This window comes from Schistocerca nitens, chromosome 2, assembly GCF_023898315.1.
Source record: "Schistocerca nitens isolate TAMUIC-IGC-003100 chromosome 2, iqSchNite1.1, whole genome shotgun sequence".
NCBI classification, from domain to species: domain Eukaryota; kingdom Metazoa; phylum Arthropoda; class Insecta; order Orthoptera; family Acrididae; genus Schistocerca; species Schistocerca nitens.
Genome location: NC_064615.1, coordinates 18022588 through 18037686, shown reverse-complemented (window position 1 = coordinate 18037686; position 15099 = coordinate 18022588). Strand labels below are relative to the sequence as shown.

Genomic DNA, 15099 nt, shown 5'->3' with positions numbered 1-15099 from the left:
TATTGCACGCAGGCATTCATGACCAGTTCCAGACGTCGCGAATTTTCCTGAGAGAGGCCTTGTAGGAGAATATCGCTGTAGTCAATGATTGGGAGTATAATCGTTTGTACTAATTTCTTTTTCAGATCGAAAGAGAAGAGTTTTTTTATATTTTTTTAGGACATCAATGGATGCTAATGCTTTTTTGCACACTGCAGTTACGTGCTCTGTCCAATTTAGATTTTCATCTATTATTACTCCCAAACTCTTTGCTGAGGGAGAGAAGTTAATATTTGTTCCATTTATGATAAGAGATGATACGGATTCCCGATGTTTTGGGCTAACAAGTGACCAACAAGTACCGCTTGGATTTTAGATGGGTTTAGTTTTAGTCCTATGTTCTATGCCCACTTTTATAGTCCATCGAGGTCAGTATTGAAATTTTCAATAGCTTTCTTAAGATTGCTTGGTTTCGCACTTAGATACAACTGAAGGTCATCAGCATACATATAATATTTGCAATAGGTCAGAACCGATGACAGAAGTGCCTGGCAGAGGGTTCATCGAACCACCTTCGCTCTCGTATAGCGCGTGGAAAGAATGAACACCTTTTTTCATTCCGTATGAGCTCTGATTTCTATTATTTTATCGTGGTGATCGTTCCGCCCTATGTAGGTCGGTGTCAACAAAATATTTTCGCATTCGGAGGAGAAAGTTGGTGATTGGAATTTCGTGACAAGATTCCGTCGCAGCGAAAAACGCCTTTCTTTTAATGATTTCCAGCCCAAGTCCTGTATCATTTCTGTGACACTCTCTCCCATATTTCGCGATAGTACAAAACGTCCTGCCTTTCTTTGAACTTTTTCGATGTACTCCGTCAGTCCTACCTGGTAAGGATCCCACACCGCGCAGCAGTATTCTAAAAGAGGACGGACAAGCGTAGTGTAGGTAGTTTCCTTAGTAGATCTGTTACATTTTCTAAGTGTGTTGCCAATAAAACGAAGCCTTTGATTAGCCTTCCCCACAACCTTTCCTCTGTTCTTTCCGATTTAAGTTGTTCGTAATTGTAATACCTACGTATTCAGTTGAATTTACAGCTTTTAGATTAGACTGATTTATCGTGTAACCGAAGTTTGAGTTGCTTTTAGCACTCATGTGGATGACCTCACACTTTTCGTTATTTAGGGTCAACTGCCAATTTTCGCATCTTACAAATACCTTTTCTAAATCGTTTTGCTGTTTGTTTCGATCTTCTGATGACTTTACTACTCGATAAACGACAGCGTCATCTGCAAACAACCGAAGACGGCTGCTCAGATTGTCTCCCAAATCGTTTACATAGATAAGGAACAGCAAAGGGCCTATAACACTACCATGGGGAACGCCTGAAATCACTTCTGTTTTGTTCGATGACTTTCCGTCAATTGCTACGAACTGTGACCTGTCTGACAGGAAATCACAAATCCAGTCACATAACAAACGATGTTCCATAAGCACGCAATTTCTCTACGAGCTGCTGGTGCGGTACAGTGTCAAAAGCCTTCCGGAAATCCAGGAATACGGAATCGATCTTAAATCCCTTGTCAATAGCACTCAGCACTTCATGTGAATAAAGAGCTACTTGTGTTTCACAGGAACGATGTTTTCTAAACCCATGTTGACTGTGTGTCAATAGACCGTTTCCTTCGAGGTAATTCAGAAAATGTTAAAATGTGTGTGAAATCTTAAGGGACTTAACTGCAAAGATCATCAGTCCCTAAGCTTACACACTACTTAATCTAAATTATTCTAAGGACAAACACACACACACACACGACCGAGGAACCAGTCGCACAGTCCATGACTGCAGCGCCTCAGACCGCTCGGCTAATCCCGCGCGGCTTTCAAGGTAATTCATAATGTTCGAACACAATATATGTTCTAAAGTCCTGCTGCATATCGACGTTAACGATATGGGCCTGTAATTTAGCGGATTACTCCTACTACCTTTCTTGAATATTGGTGTGACATGTGCAACTTTCCAGTCTTTGGGTACGGATCTTTCGTCGAGCGAACGGTTGTATATGATTGTCAAGTATGGAGCTAATGCATCAGCATACTCCGAAAGGAACGTAATTGGTATACAGTCTGGACCAGAAGACTTGCCTTTATTAAGTGATTTGAGTTGCCTCACTACTCCGAGGATATTTACTTCTACGTCACTCATGTTGGGAGCTGCTCTCGATTCGAATCCTGGAACATTTACTTCGGCTTCTTTTGTGAAGGCATTTCGGAAGGCTGTGTTTAGTAAATCTGCTTTGGCAGCACTGTCTTCGATAGTATCTCCATCGACGCTCCAGCATTCGGTGCGTCCTTTTAAACTCGAGCACCGCGCCACTGCACGTGCGGCCACAGATACACAAGGCCCCAGAGACGATGATCGGGGGCAAAGACGTACAACACGTGCGTGAATTACATCTATGGCTGCACAGTCGACCCACGTAGCGATATCGCTGCGCCGTTGCGAGCTATACTGTGGCGACGTCTTCGTAAGTTTCTTACAGAAAGTTCCGAATTGCAGGATTTATCCAAGATGAAACCGCTATCGTTATTAATTAACTTGAAGCCTACAGTGTTTTGCCGGCCGCGGTGGTCTAGCGGTTCTGGCGCTGCAGTCCGGAGCCGCGGGACTGCTACGGTCGCAGGTTCGAATCCTGCCTCGGGCATGGGTGTGTGTGATGTCCTTAGGTTAGTTAGGTTTAAGTAGTTCTAAGTTCTAGGGGACTTATGACCTAAGATGTTGAGTCCCATAGTGCTCAGAGCCAGAGCCTACAGTGTTTTGGAGCTATGTTGATGACAAGTTTGTCGTGTGGGCCCCATGGTGAAAACAAATTACAAATTCATTGACCATCTGAATTGCATCCATAGTCACATCCAGTTTACAATGCAGATCGAAAAAGAGGAATGCCGTCCATTTTTGGATATTTTGGTACAATCAAAAGATTATGGCACTCGGGGCCATGCAGTATATCAGAAACCGACTCACACGTATTTAGATTTATGTGCAAATAGTTGCCACAATTCTTCCCAGACTAACAGTGTTCTCAGAATTCTGATACACGCAGCATATATCACCGCTGACGTGAGCACTCTGGAGGACGAACTTCTACACTTGAACAGAGTTTCTGAATCCAGCAGATGCTTAAGGCATTACGAATGGCCGGCCGCGGTGTTGGTTCAAATGGTTCAAATGGCTCTGAGCACTATGGGACTCAACCTCTGAGGTCATGAGTCCCCTAGAACTTAGAACTACTTAAACCTAAGGACATCACACACATCCATGCCCGAGGCAGGATTCGAACCTGCGACCGTAGCGACCGCGCAGTTCCACACTCCGGCCGCGGTGTCCGAGTGGTTCTAGGCGCTTCAGTCTTGAACCGCGCGACTGCTGCGGTCGCAGGTTCGAATCCTGCCTCGTGCATGGATGTGTCTGATGACCTTATGTTAGTTAGGTTTAAGTATTTCTACGTTCTAGGGGACTGATGACCTCAGATGTTAAGTCCCATAGTGCTCAGAGCCATTTGAACCATTACGAATGAAACTATCGGTGGGCATAAGGAATGCTGAAGCGCACAAGGTAACTTTCAATCCATGGCTTTCCTGCCATATGTGGGAAGCTTGTCGCCAAAAATAGGACGGATCCCCAGGAAACATAAATTGAAATGAAAATGGCGTCAGACAGGATCTGTTTTGAACAAGTCGAAAACGTCCGAAAAGTGCCCGCCCATCAGAAAATGTGGCTGGAGTTCACCAGAGAATGCTTCAGAGCCCTACAAAATCAGTCCGACGCCCCTCGCATGAGACCGGCGTATCTTGTCGAACGCGCGGGCGAATACTCCACCTGGACCTCAACACGCAACCCCGACCGAGAATCTGTTGTTCATGCATTAAAACCAGCAGACGTTTCTCCTGCTTTGTGAGTGGCTGCTCACTGAGGTAACAATGAATGGTTTGGACACGTATCTGTTCTTTATGTCTGATGAAGCCTGGTTTCATCTGGGTGGTTACGCCAACTATCAGAATCACAGGTCCCGGACAGAGTAGAATCCGCATAGCTTCCACAAAACATCATTTCATGGTCAGAAGGTTGGGATTTCGTGTGCAGTGTCTGCAGGACGCATTATTGGTCCCATCTTCCTTCATCAGACGGTGACTTCGGCGCATTACATTGCGAACTTTTTGAAATCGTTTGTGGCAGTATTAACGGAGGAGGAAAAGACCTGCAGTTACTTCCAAAAGGTTGGGGCAGCCGCCCACATAGACGGCCGATCATTGGAGCACATTTACGCAATCTTCACGCCTGACGGAGGAGGGAGGAGGAGGAGATTAGTGTTTAACGTCCCGTCGACAACGAGGTCATTAGAGACGGAGCGCAAGCTCGGGTGAGGGAAGGATGGGGAAGGAAATCGGCCGTGCCCTTTCAAAGGAACCATCCCGGCATTTGCCTGAAGATATTTAGGGAAATCACGGAAAACCTAAATCAGGATGGCCGGACACGGGATTGAACCGTCCCGTCGTCCTCCCGAATGCGAGTACGCCTGACGGAGTTGTTGGCAGTCAGTCTGATAGCGACCCTAGCTGGCTACCCTGCTCAGCTGATCTGTCAGTGTGCGGTTACTTTGTGTGGGGAGCCCTCAATTCTAGGGTGTATCGCAACGACCTCATAGTCATCGAGAACTGCAGCAGAACATTTAGGATGAGACTGCAGCAATTCTAGTAGTCCAGCTTCCATACGTCTTCAGCAACTTGCTGACCAGATGCCAAAAGTGCCAACACGTGAAAGGCGGTCACTTTCAACATCATAGACAGGTTAGTACTGTATTTTCTTTCCTCTGCTCTGTTTCTTTGTACCTTGAAACTCTATTCTGTTTTATTTGCCCCAGTCTGTAGTAACAACAATGAGTACAGTAGTTCCGGACTTTGCCATTGAAGGATGGGTCGAGTTTGACTACTGTCGTCCGGTCGTTTCTCATCCGGGAGCCACATGTTGCCAAAATTGATTCGTCAGGTGCCTCTGGCACACGCCGCGCCGGGCCTACAAGTTGGCCACCGCACACCAGCCCCGTGCTTGCTTCGTCCAGGTTGCTGCTATCCGACTCCACACTCTGGGCTTGCACATGCCTCAAAAAGCCCCTCTACATTGCCGGGCGCGCCCTCTTGCGATTGTCCAAAGTACCTCAGTGAGACTGACGATTGATAAATCGAAATAGAACATATCAGTGCTACCGTCAAGTAACGCACGTTCGAAACATACAACTTCTACAGTATATTACTTAAGGTAACTAAAAGAAAGAAATACGCAATTAGACGCACGGGAATGACGCTTTTATTCAGTGACAATAATTACTCTGAAGTCACCATACACTGGACTCGCATTCGGGAGGATGACGGTTCAAATCAACGTCCGGCGACTCAGTTCTATGTTTCCGTGACTTCTCTAAAAGACCCAGGCATTTACCGGGATGGTTCCTACGAAAGGGAACGGCCGATTTCCTTCCCCATCCGTGAAACAATTCGAGCTTGTGTTCAGTCTCTAATGACCTCTGTGTCAACGGGGCGTAAAACCCGATCTCTTCCTTTCTTTTTTTGAAGTCAGTGTGATTCGTGATGGCCTCCTGGACGGTCCAAAAGACGGGACATTGTTCTTAATAGGGTGTGTGATCACCACAGAGCCATGCTCTGAAACGTGCTCGTATGCTGGCCGCAAGCTTCCCAAGGAATTCTTGCAGTAGGGAGTTTCATTCTTTCACCAGCAAGGCTGCAACTGGTGGATGGTCGTTGATGAATCTGGACCTGCTGTAGTACGTCTCCCCAACGCATTCCAAACGTGTTCGATGGGATTAAAGACTGGGCAATGGACAGCCCATACGGCGAACACCCTAGCGTTCTAGGAGACCTCTACTTGTGACGTTCGATGCCGTCGGGCACTGTCACCCATAAAAGTGAAGTCAGGGCCGAGTGTATCCTGGACAGGAGGCAATTGGGGAAGTAGTATAATGTCACACTAACGTTGAACAGTGAGTGTATCGTGTTCGAAGATTTGGAGGTCAACACGACCATGCAACGTTATCCCCCCCCCCCCCCGCGCCCCCCCCACACACACACCATAAAACTGGCACGATCATATTGGACTGAGTTGGTCATATCATCATATGGCGAGCGCTTCCAGGAAGTTTGTCGAACATAATTGTTGAAGGTGTGGTCAAGGTGTTATGGTGTGGAAAGCATAATGTTGTATGGGTGTACTGACCTCCAGCACTTTGAACTCGCTACACTTACCGGTAAACGTAAGTGTGACACTGTACTACTTACCACCTTTTCAGGAGTGCATTTTTATAGATAACAGGTGGGGGAGCTCTAGGAACGAGAGGATACTCGGTGAATGGACTGGCCGGCCCAGTCCCCCGAATCTGGTGGAAGAATAAAACGTTGTATAACAATAACTCCTTACAAACGAGACGAGGTATTTACGCAAGTAAAGCTGTGAGTCGCTCAGTTGGTAGAGCACTTGCTCGCAAAATGGAAAAGTCCCGAGTTCGTGTCTCGGTCCAGCACACTGTTTTAAACTACCAGGAAGTTTCAACTCCTTACCAAACTTGTGAGCAGCATGGGAGCACTTTGCAGACTATACATTGCCGTGTTACTATACTGTAGCAGTTCTGTCTACATACGACCCAAGTTTGAGCGAGGCGTGCCACACGACACGAAAGTGGTTTTCGTCCCCAAGTTTTGCACACCAAAGTACGGGGTGTTCAAAAAGTCTCTCCGCGGTGCCCTATGATTGTTAGCCGGCTATTTTCAACAAGATGGTGCAACCGTGCATACAACTCGCCTTTCAATGTCACTGCTTGCTGATATTTTTGGTGATCGCATATTTCACAGGGACTTTGGCATCTACGATCGCCTGACCTAACACCACCTTACTTTTTCTTCCGGGGTGCAGCGAAAGCAACTGTCTATAAGAACTGTCCAAAATCCATCGATGAATTGAAAATTGCAATATCCACTTTCACTGCTTCTGTTAAACAAGAAATGTTACAGGTTGTGTTTGGAAACATGATTAGACGAATTGAATTGTGTAGTCAACAACAGGGAGGAAACTTTCAACATTTAATGCGAAAATTTGTCAGTAAAAATGAATATTCAATAAATTAATAACTTGCATTTCACTGAGTTTCTTTTCGGTATATTCACTGCGGCATACGGCACGCGCGGCTAACAGTCATACGGCACTGCGGAGAGGCTTTCTGAACACCCCGCATAAGAACAGCCACTGCTGCTGAATATTGTTGTAAATGTTCTTCACTGATTATTATAAAAAAAATTAGAAATCAATATGAAACGACAGACCTCATTTAACTTACTACATCTACATATGCAGTGCCTAAAATAGCTTACGGTGTGTACCGCAGGCCTCGTCGGGCTGTTCATTACCTATTGGTACATTGGAAGAACGTATTTCTTTAACTTTACCCTCTTGGTGATTGTGAGGATGAATATGGGATGAAGGCACATACTGACTGACCTTTCTTCGACCGTACATTTCGGAATTGTTATATTAAACTTTTCCAGGTGGTACAGTTGGTCTCTTGTAAGATCTGCCATTAGGTCTGATTATCTACCTGAATCTTTAGAGATTTCTACAAAGTCATGAAAAAAATGCGCCACTCGCTTTCCGATCTTCTCTGCTTTATTTGGTAAGGAGTTTGACGAGCAGTCGTCACGAATCGCTCGAACGAGAGTTTTTGAATTTCTCGTTCGTGGATGATTCACATTTCCTAACTGTGCAATATGCCTTTCATACAACTAGTTTCATGTGATTTACTTTAAATCAATCCAGACGATAATTTCCAGATGTTTAAGGACTGTGTTTCCAGTGATTTTGCCCATGTCCGGTAATAGAACCGTCTTTCCTATAGTTGTCACTCCATCACCGTATCTGTCGTCATCTGTTTCTATCTTTCCCTGCTCCCTCGTCTTTTTATGTTTCTCATCATGGCCTCCTTTACCAGATATAACCAGGCAACCTTCAGTTTCTTTCTTCTCTTTCTTCCGTGAAGATACTACTTCAAAGTCTTGTTTGACGATCTCATCTGTAACTTGCATTATATGTCCATAACTGGCGAGCTTTAGTTTTTTTTTTTTATTCTGTGATGATATCTTGAGACCGGGTCATTTGCGCAATCTTAATATTTTTTACGTGGTCTCTCCGAGATATCCTACAATATCTACTGCAATAATCGATTTCTACATCTGGGTGATCTACTGTAAGGCGTAACCTACAATGTATTAATCACTAACGTACATTAGGGTCAAGTCCAGACCCTGCAGCGAACACCACCTTGAGCAGTAACGACGCTACAGCACACTCTCGGAAGAATGCAGGAACTTATTTTCACATGTAACTGTTAACTCCCACAGGAACGAGGTGCTGATTTCTATTTGCCAGTACAGCTGCCCCAATATTCGGTATGCTCGCACACAGCACTACGGAATGCCTTTTGGGAAATCAAAAAACTCTTGTTTCAACCTAAATGCTGCTTTACACTAACTTCTGGATTTCATGGATGAATAGAGCAACATTCAGAAGACCGCTGTTGTCAGTAAAACTACAAAGGTATTTTCGTGGTTTTATGTGTGTGTGTGTATGTGTGTGTGTGTGTGTGCACGCACGTGAGTGCGCGTGCGTCTGCGTGTGTATGAGTGTGTGCAACAGGCCAACGCAACTATCACAAGCAAGTAGCTAAATTCTTAGCGAAGCTTATAACACTCCTGTCTGCTACTATTGTACCATAACGTTAAAGCTGGAAACAGGCTTTGAAATAAAACTATTTTGTTATAGCAATTATGGTATTAAGTAACAGAGCAGTGTTACCCTCTGGGAGGATTTTTGTTAAGTTGACCGTGTTGTACCTAACGGAAATGGCTTACCGGAAGTGAAAGTCGGAATTACGTAAATATTTGAACAGTACCAAACAAAATTTTGCCTATCTGCACTGTTCAACGGATAAAGAAAACGGCCGCCAGCCTAACTAGGCAAGAGAATGATTAATATTCTCGTTTAGGAAAGTAGGTATAAGTAACTATAACGGACAAACACAACCTAGACTTGGCCACACGCGAGTGCAATGAACTCTGACACACATATGTTTTAAGATTGAAGATAACAACTGGAGCAGCACAAACTATTTGCTAAATTATAAGAGATACCGAAACACCCTATTACTTTCAGGCTTACATAAAGTGAATGGTCTTTATAATATTACTCTTAACATGCACTTCTAATACACAAGATACACAAACACTTAGCAAACATGAATATATAAAGTTTCACAACTGCAGTTTTCTCACTTTTACTACAGCGAAACACAATACTGACCAAATTGCAAGAAACTGACTCACCTTTTAGGATTTATTACCGATAATAATGTGATCATTTCCCTTATGAGTCTCAGTCTTAAGAACTTTTAATATTGAAGTTAGCAACAGCACTTTAAATAGCAGTTTTAATAGGAAAGTTATTTTGAGCAAATAATATTTACTTTAACTCACTCTATTGCCACATTAACTTTAACTATCTTTTTACTAAGTTCAAGAAACATTAATTAGCAAAACTCTAGGCTTTTGATTCTTTTAGTAAGGACACTCGGATATCACTTCAGCTCAAACGGAGAGGAACCTGAGAGGTGTTATGATGAGGAGAAAATCAAGGTTGGTACATAAATTTAGATATAAATTACCTTATATTTGAGCACAATAACACATCCATTAAGCTGATCCTTCACTGTACATCATTATAGTATTACGTTACAGTGATTGCGCAATGTGGTGGCAACTGCATATTGGTAGATGGAATTGCAGGCAGAATTGCTGGACTCTGTCATTTCTTGGTGGCGATGATAGATACAAATTCCAGAATAGCCCAGCTATTTATCCATCCATCCGAGGCATTGGAAAATAACAGAAAAGCCTCTCTCGAAACCAGCACTATGCAACTTTTACACAGCAGTGCACGGACTCATAGCTCATCCCCGACTGCTGGCTCGTTCCCGACTGCTCGTCCCCGACTGACTCTTGTTCCACCTTTTCCACCTAGGCCAACCACATTTTACGCGCGCTACACAGTTCTGTTCCCGAGGGGAACCACTACACCTCTTATACACAGAATACTAAGAGCCCTAAGTGAGGATCAGCAGTTTACATAACAGCAATCAAATACATTAAATAAGACAGAACATTTTCACATATTGACACCTCTACAAAAAATTATTCATACAAAATTACAATTATATACAGTAAGTTTTGTTCCCTCCAACCTGGAACCTGAGAGGTGTTATGATGAGGAGAAAATCAAGGTTGGTACATAAATTTAGATATAAATTACCTTATATTTGAGCACAATAACACATCCATTAAGCTGATCCTTCACTGTACATCATTATAGTATTACGTTACAGTGATTGCGCAATGTGGTGGCAACTGCATATTGGTAGATGGAATTGCAGGCAGAATTGCTGGACTCTGTCATTTCTTGGTGGCGATGATAGATACAAATTCCAGAATAGCCCAGCTATTTATCCATCCATCCGAGGCATTGGAAAATAACAGAAAAGCCTCTCTCGAAACCAGCACTATGCAACTTTTACACAGCAGTGCACGGACTCATAGCTCATCCCCGACTGCTGGCTCGTTCCCGACTGCTCGTCCCCGACTGACTCTTGTTCCACCTTTTCCACCTAGGCCAACCACATTTTACGCGCGCTACACAGTTCTGTTCCCGAGGGGAACCACTACACCTCTTATACACAGAATACTAAGAGCCCTAAGTGAGGATCAGCAGTTTACATAACAGCAATCAAATACATTAAATAAGACAGAACATTTTCACATATTGACACCTCTACAAAAAATTATTCATACAAAATTACAATTATATACAGTAAGTTTTGTTCCCTCCAAATGGGACAAAGAATTTTAAATTACAGATATACTACTTTGCATAGAATCAAATCACGACATCAAAGGCTTGACAAAGAAAAGAGTACACAATTTTATGTTATCGATTCAAACACATTTACAGACGATCAACAATGTAACATTAAATAAAGCAAAAAATATATATATAAATCCATACAGCATAAGAGCTGTGGTGTTACAAGCTGCCCGGAGTACGCTCTCAGCGTCCAGATGACAACTTTTGCTGCCGCCTGGTCGTGTGCGGGACAAGAGGGCGTGTTGTGGGTCGTAAGAGAGAAGCAAGAGGCGGGGCGAGCCGAGCCGGGAGTCGCCGCAGCGTTACGAGCCGAGCAGCAACTCCGGTAGGGTCACAAGGAGGAGCCAGCGCCGCCAAACTTGGCCGCAGTCGCCAACCACGCCCACACCGCGCGCCGCCGCCGCAAACGAGGACAAACCGTAGCACCGGCGAGTGCGGTGGCTGCTCTGTGGCCCTCTCCACTTCGTGAAGTCGTCGGGGTGAAGACATTTAGCACTAACAATGAAATCTGGATTTTCAAAACTAGTGTATCCGACCTGAATAATTGTAAATTGAGGCTACGAAAACATCCGGTATAAGGCACAAACTGTGCCCAACTAATAATCAGTCGAGATTTTGGAAGGATGCCCGTTAGCGAAGTGAAACTAATCCACCGATTTCAGTAAAACCTGTGTCCCAACGTTGTGAAGATAAACCCCACCCTCAGGAATTGTCACGCTCCCTATCCTGTACACGGATGTCTGACTAGAAAACAACATATTTGGCCCTGAGTTCAACGAAAATTCATGAGTTGACCCCTTTAGATAATTTACAATATATTGAATAATCTCCCCCATTAATGTGATTAATTGCAGGACATTCAAATTTGGTTGTTAATTACTGAAATGATAGCGGGATGTAATATCACAATGAGGTATGTTCATTTAACAACAATAAATCCAGTCTTTGTTACGAAAATACTTCGATACTCAAATAGACGATAAGTACAGTGAGTTTCCATGAATAATTAGTTGGCGAAGTTGATGAGGGAGCCTGTCAAATGGTTGCAGTTCACTTTCGTCTACTGCGTGTGAGCTGGTCGTCCTAACAGGTTGCTAATTCGCTGACTTGTGGTACAGTGGTCGAGTAAGAGAATTCGTTACAGAATCCCAGAAGTAAATCAGAAGTAAATTCATGTGGAGTCAGCTATTAGCAACTGTAGGTTGCAATTAGGATTGCTGTCTACTTGATAAGCTCAGCCGTGGAGGAAGCACCGTTAAGTCGCGAAATCGAACTCGAGTCATGCTGACCAGCTGTGCAGATCTGCACTTACTCTGTCCGGAGTGAGTACTCTTAACTCGACCGATCTCCCGTCACTGCTTCACATCTTTTCTCTGTGGAATGGAGTTCCCAGAGAAATTCCGTTATGGATTTTTCTTTTTTTGTTCACGGCAGTTATGTGTGTGAAATACTTACCTCCAATAACATTTGCTATAAATGTTTTGCAGGAAGGTGTAGAAATGTTACGACAATCGTACAAACGAGTAACCCAAAACGGAGACCGATTGTCGCAAGCCGGCCGAAGTGGCCGTGCGGTTAAAGGCGCTGCAGTCTGGAACCGCAAGACCGCTACGGTCGCAGGTTCGAATCCTGCCTCGGGCATGGATGTTCGTGATGTCCTTAGGTTAGTTAGGTTTAACTAGTTCTAAGTTCTAGGGGACTAATGACCTCAGCAGTTGAGTCCCATAGTGCTCAGAGCCATTTTGATTGTCGCAAATCTAAGCGTTGACATCGTCAGTTTCCTGTCGTCACATATTTCACAAATAGAGGTGCGATGTTCCATTTCGCGTCGCTCGTACACTGTATGTCTCGTAATACCTACTCCGTATAATTAAAATGTACGTTCCTTGCTTATTGCAGACCTAACATGGATTTACAAGTATGAAGAAAACCACCACTCCGCTTCCACTGAGAAATGCGCCACACAACAGTAGCTTCACCACGGGAGAGCGCAGCTGTAACGCTGCTCGAGAATACATTGTTGTGCCATCTGTTGCCAAAACTAGGAAACACTAAACTGAGTGGGATCATCACAGCTAGCTTATAACACAATACTGCAAAATTACCTATACTGCGGCATTATCTTACTCAACTACAGAAAAGCAAAACATAAATACAGTAGACAAGTGTCTTTTTTTTTAAAATAATCTACATCTACATCCATACTCCGCAAGCCACCTGACGGTGTGTGGCGGAGGGTACCTTGAGTACCTCTATCGGTTCTTCCTTCTATCTACTAGATCTCTTGAGCCAGACGCAGTCGATTTAACCCTTCTGAAATATTAATTCATCATGCGAAAATAGTAAAAGTTGATATGAGAGAACATGTGATTCTGTGAAGCCGGCCGCTGTGGTCGAGTGGCTCTAGGCGCTTCAGTCCGGAACCGCTCATCGTACGTCGGGCATGGATGTGTGTGATGTCCTTGGGCTAGTTAGGTTTAGGTAGTTCTAAGTCTAGAGAACTGATGACCTCAGATGTTAAGTCCCATAGTGCTTAGAGCCATTTGAATTTGATTCTGTGAATCTCCTGTGTTATCGAAAGTCTCCAGATACGTTTATCGGATAACTGATTGGATATAAATGCTGCACAAATATTCGCGCATTCGGACTTCGCAGTGCGATTCCTAACGCAATAGCAATACAGAATTGTCTGTCAGAAAGTTTCGTTGTGTGCACATTTCCTGCAGTAAATGGACGTTAACGACTGACAATCTGGGAACACTGTAATAACACGTACGGTAACTATCTCTTTTAGGAGGTTGCACTCGTGCTGTGCTGTTTCTGCAGTGGCTAGCGTTTTGGATTAGCATGCTGAGTTTTCGAGGATTCGATTCTAGGTCGAGGCGTATCTTCTTTTATTTGCTAAATGTAGCTTGCGTGGTACGGTATCTGGTGTCTTAATCGTCATACAGCGATTAGAGTGGGTCTTCTACAAAACATTTGCACTTACATACTACGAACACAGGAACTGAAGGATAGTTGTTTTCATTGGTGAGCTTTTACACAATCCTTTTGCACGTCGTGGACGCGAATTGTTTAGCAGCACTTCATGTACCAGATGACAATCCTGTTTACTGTGTACCCTCCCCCAACGCTTGTATCGATTAGTACCAACTATTATTCTTGCCACATTCAGGTTCATTATATTTCATTGGGACCTTACGTCAGCGTTAGGGCTAGCAACGGTTACACTTTACATATATTATCACCATGGAAACGCTAATTATGCCTTTTAACACTAAGACTCATACGCGCATGCTGTTTAGTAAGAATTCCATGTGTTATTATTACTATTGTTATTATCGATGGAAATGTGGATGCATCACGTCCATTATCGTTAGGAAAAAAGTGTTATTCGAAAACGAACATTTCAATCTCGGGGTGAATAACGCACGACGTGTGTATACTGCATGCGCTGTTCAACAGAAGGTGACCGCTAGCTAGCGGAGCAACGCGCCCGTGACGACTCCATGTACATTCGTACATATATCATATTTTCTTCTTGTGTTATTCTAAAAAAGTGTGACAGATGTATGGAAAATACAGGCGATGAATATCTGGATACGGTTCTGTTCCTTGGTGCATTTGATAACAGGACTGGTGTTGCTCGTGAATAAGCTGCTAGACATGCTGGTCATCCATATAAAAATGTTTCTCGTTATCTCCACCTTCGCCTTCGGAGGAGAGGTGCTCTCCTGCCACCAGTATGTGACAGTTGTCCACGGACTCGCCGTACTCCAGATACTGACGAAGGTATTCTGGAAGTCATACACCAAGAACCCCAGCGAAGGACAACTAGTGAAGCAAGGGAGCTGCGTGTCTCGCAATGAACGATGATTGACGTGCTGCAGAACCTAGGCTGCACTCCTATGACTGTTTTTTAACGCAATACCTGCATCCTGCAGACCGCTGTCTGCAGATGAAATTCTGTGAATGGTTCCAACAACAGGAAGCCAACAACAACTTCATAAACACTGTAACATGCTCGAATGAAGGGTGTTTTCAATATGCACAGTGTCCACCATTGCTGTGGGTGTGACCTTAAACCG

General features: G+C 43.9%; 1 protein-coding gene across 1 annotated transcript in view; it reads left to right on the top strand.

Moving 5' to 3' along the window:
- The window catches only part of LOC126234244 (uncharacterized), an 818625-nt gene that overhangs the window by 444970 nt on the left and 358556 nt on the right, over positions 1 to 15099 (top strand). The gene's annotated exons all lie outside the window — the stretch shown is intronic.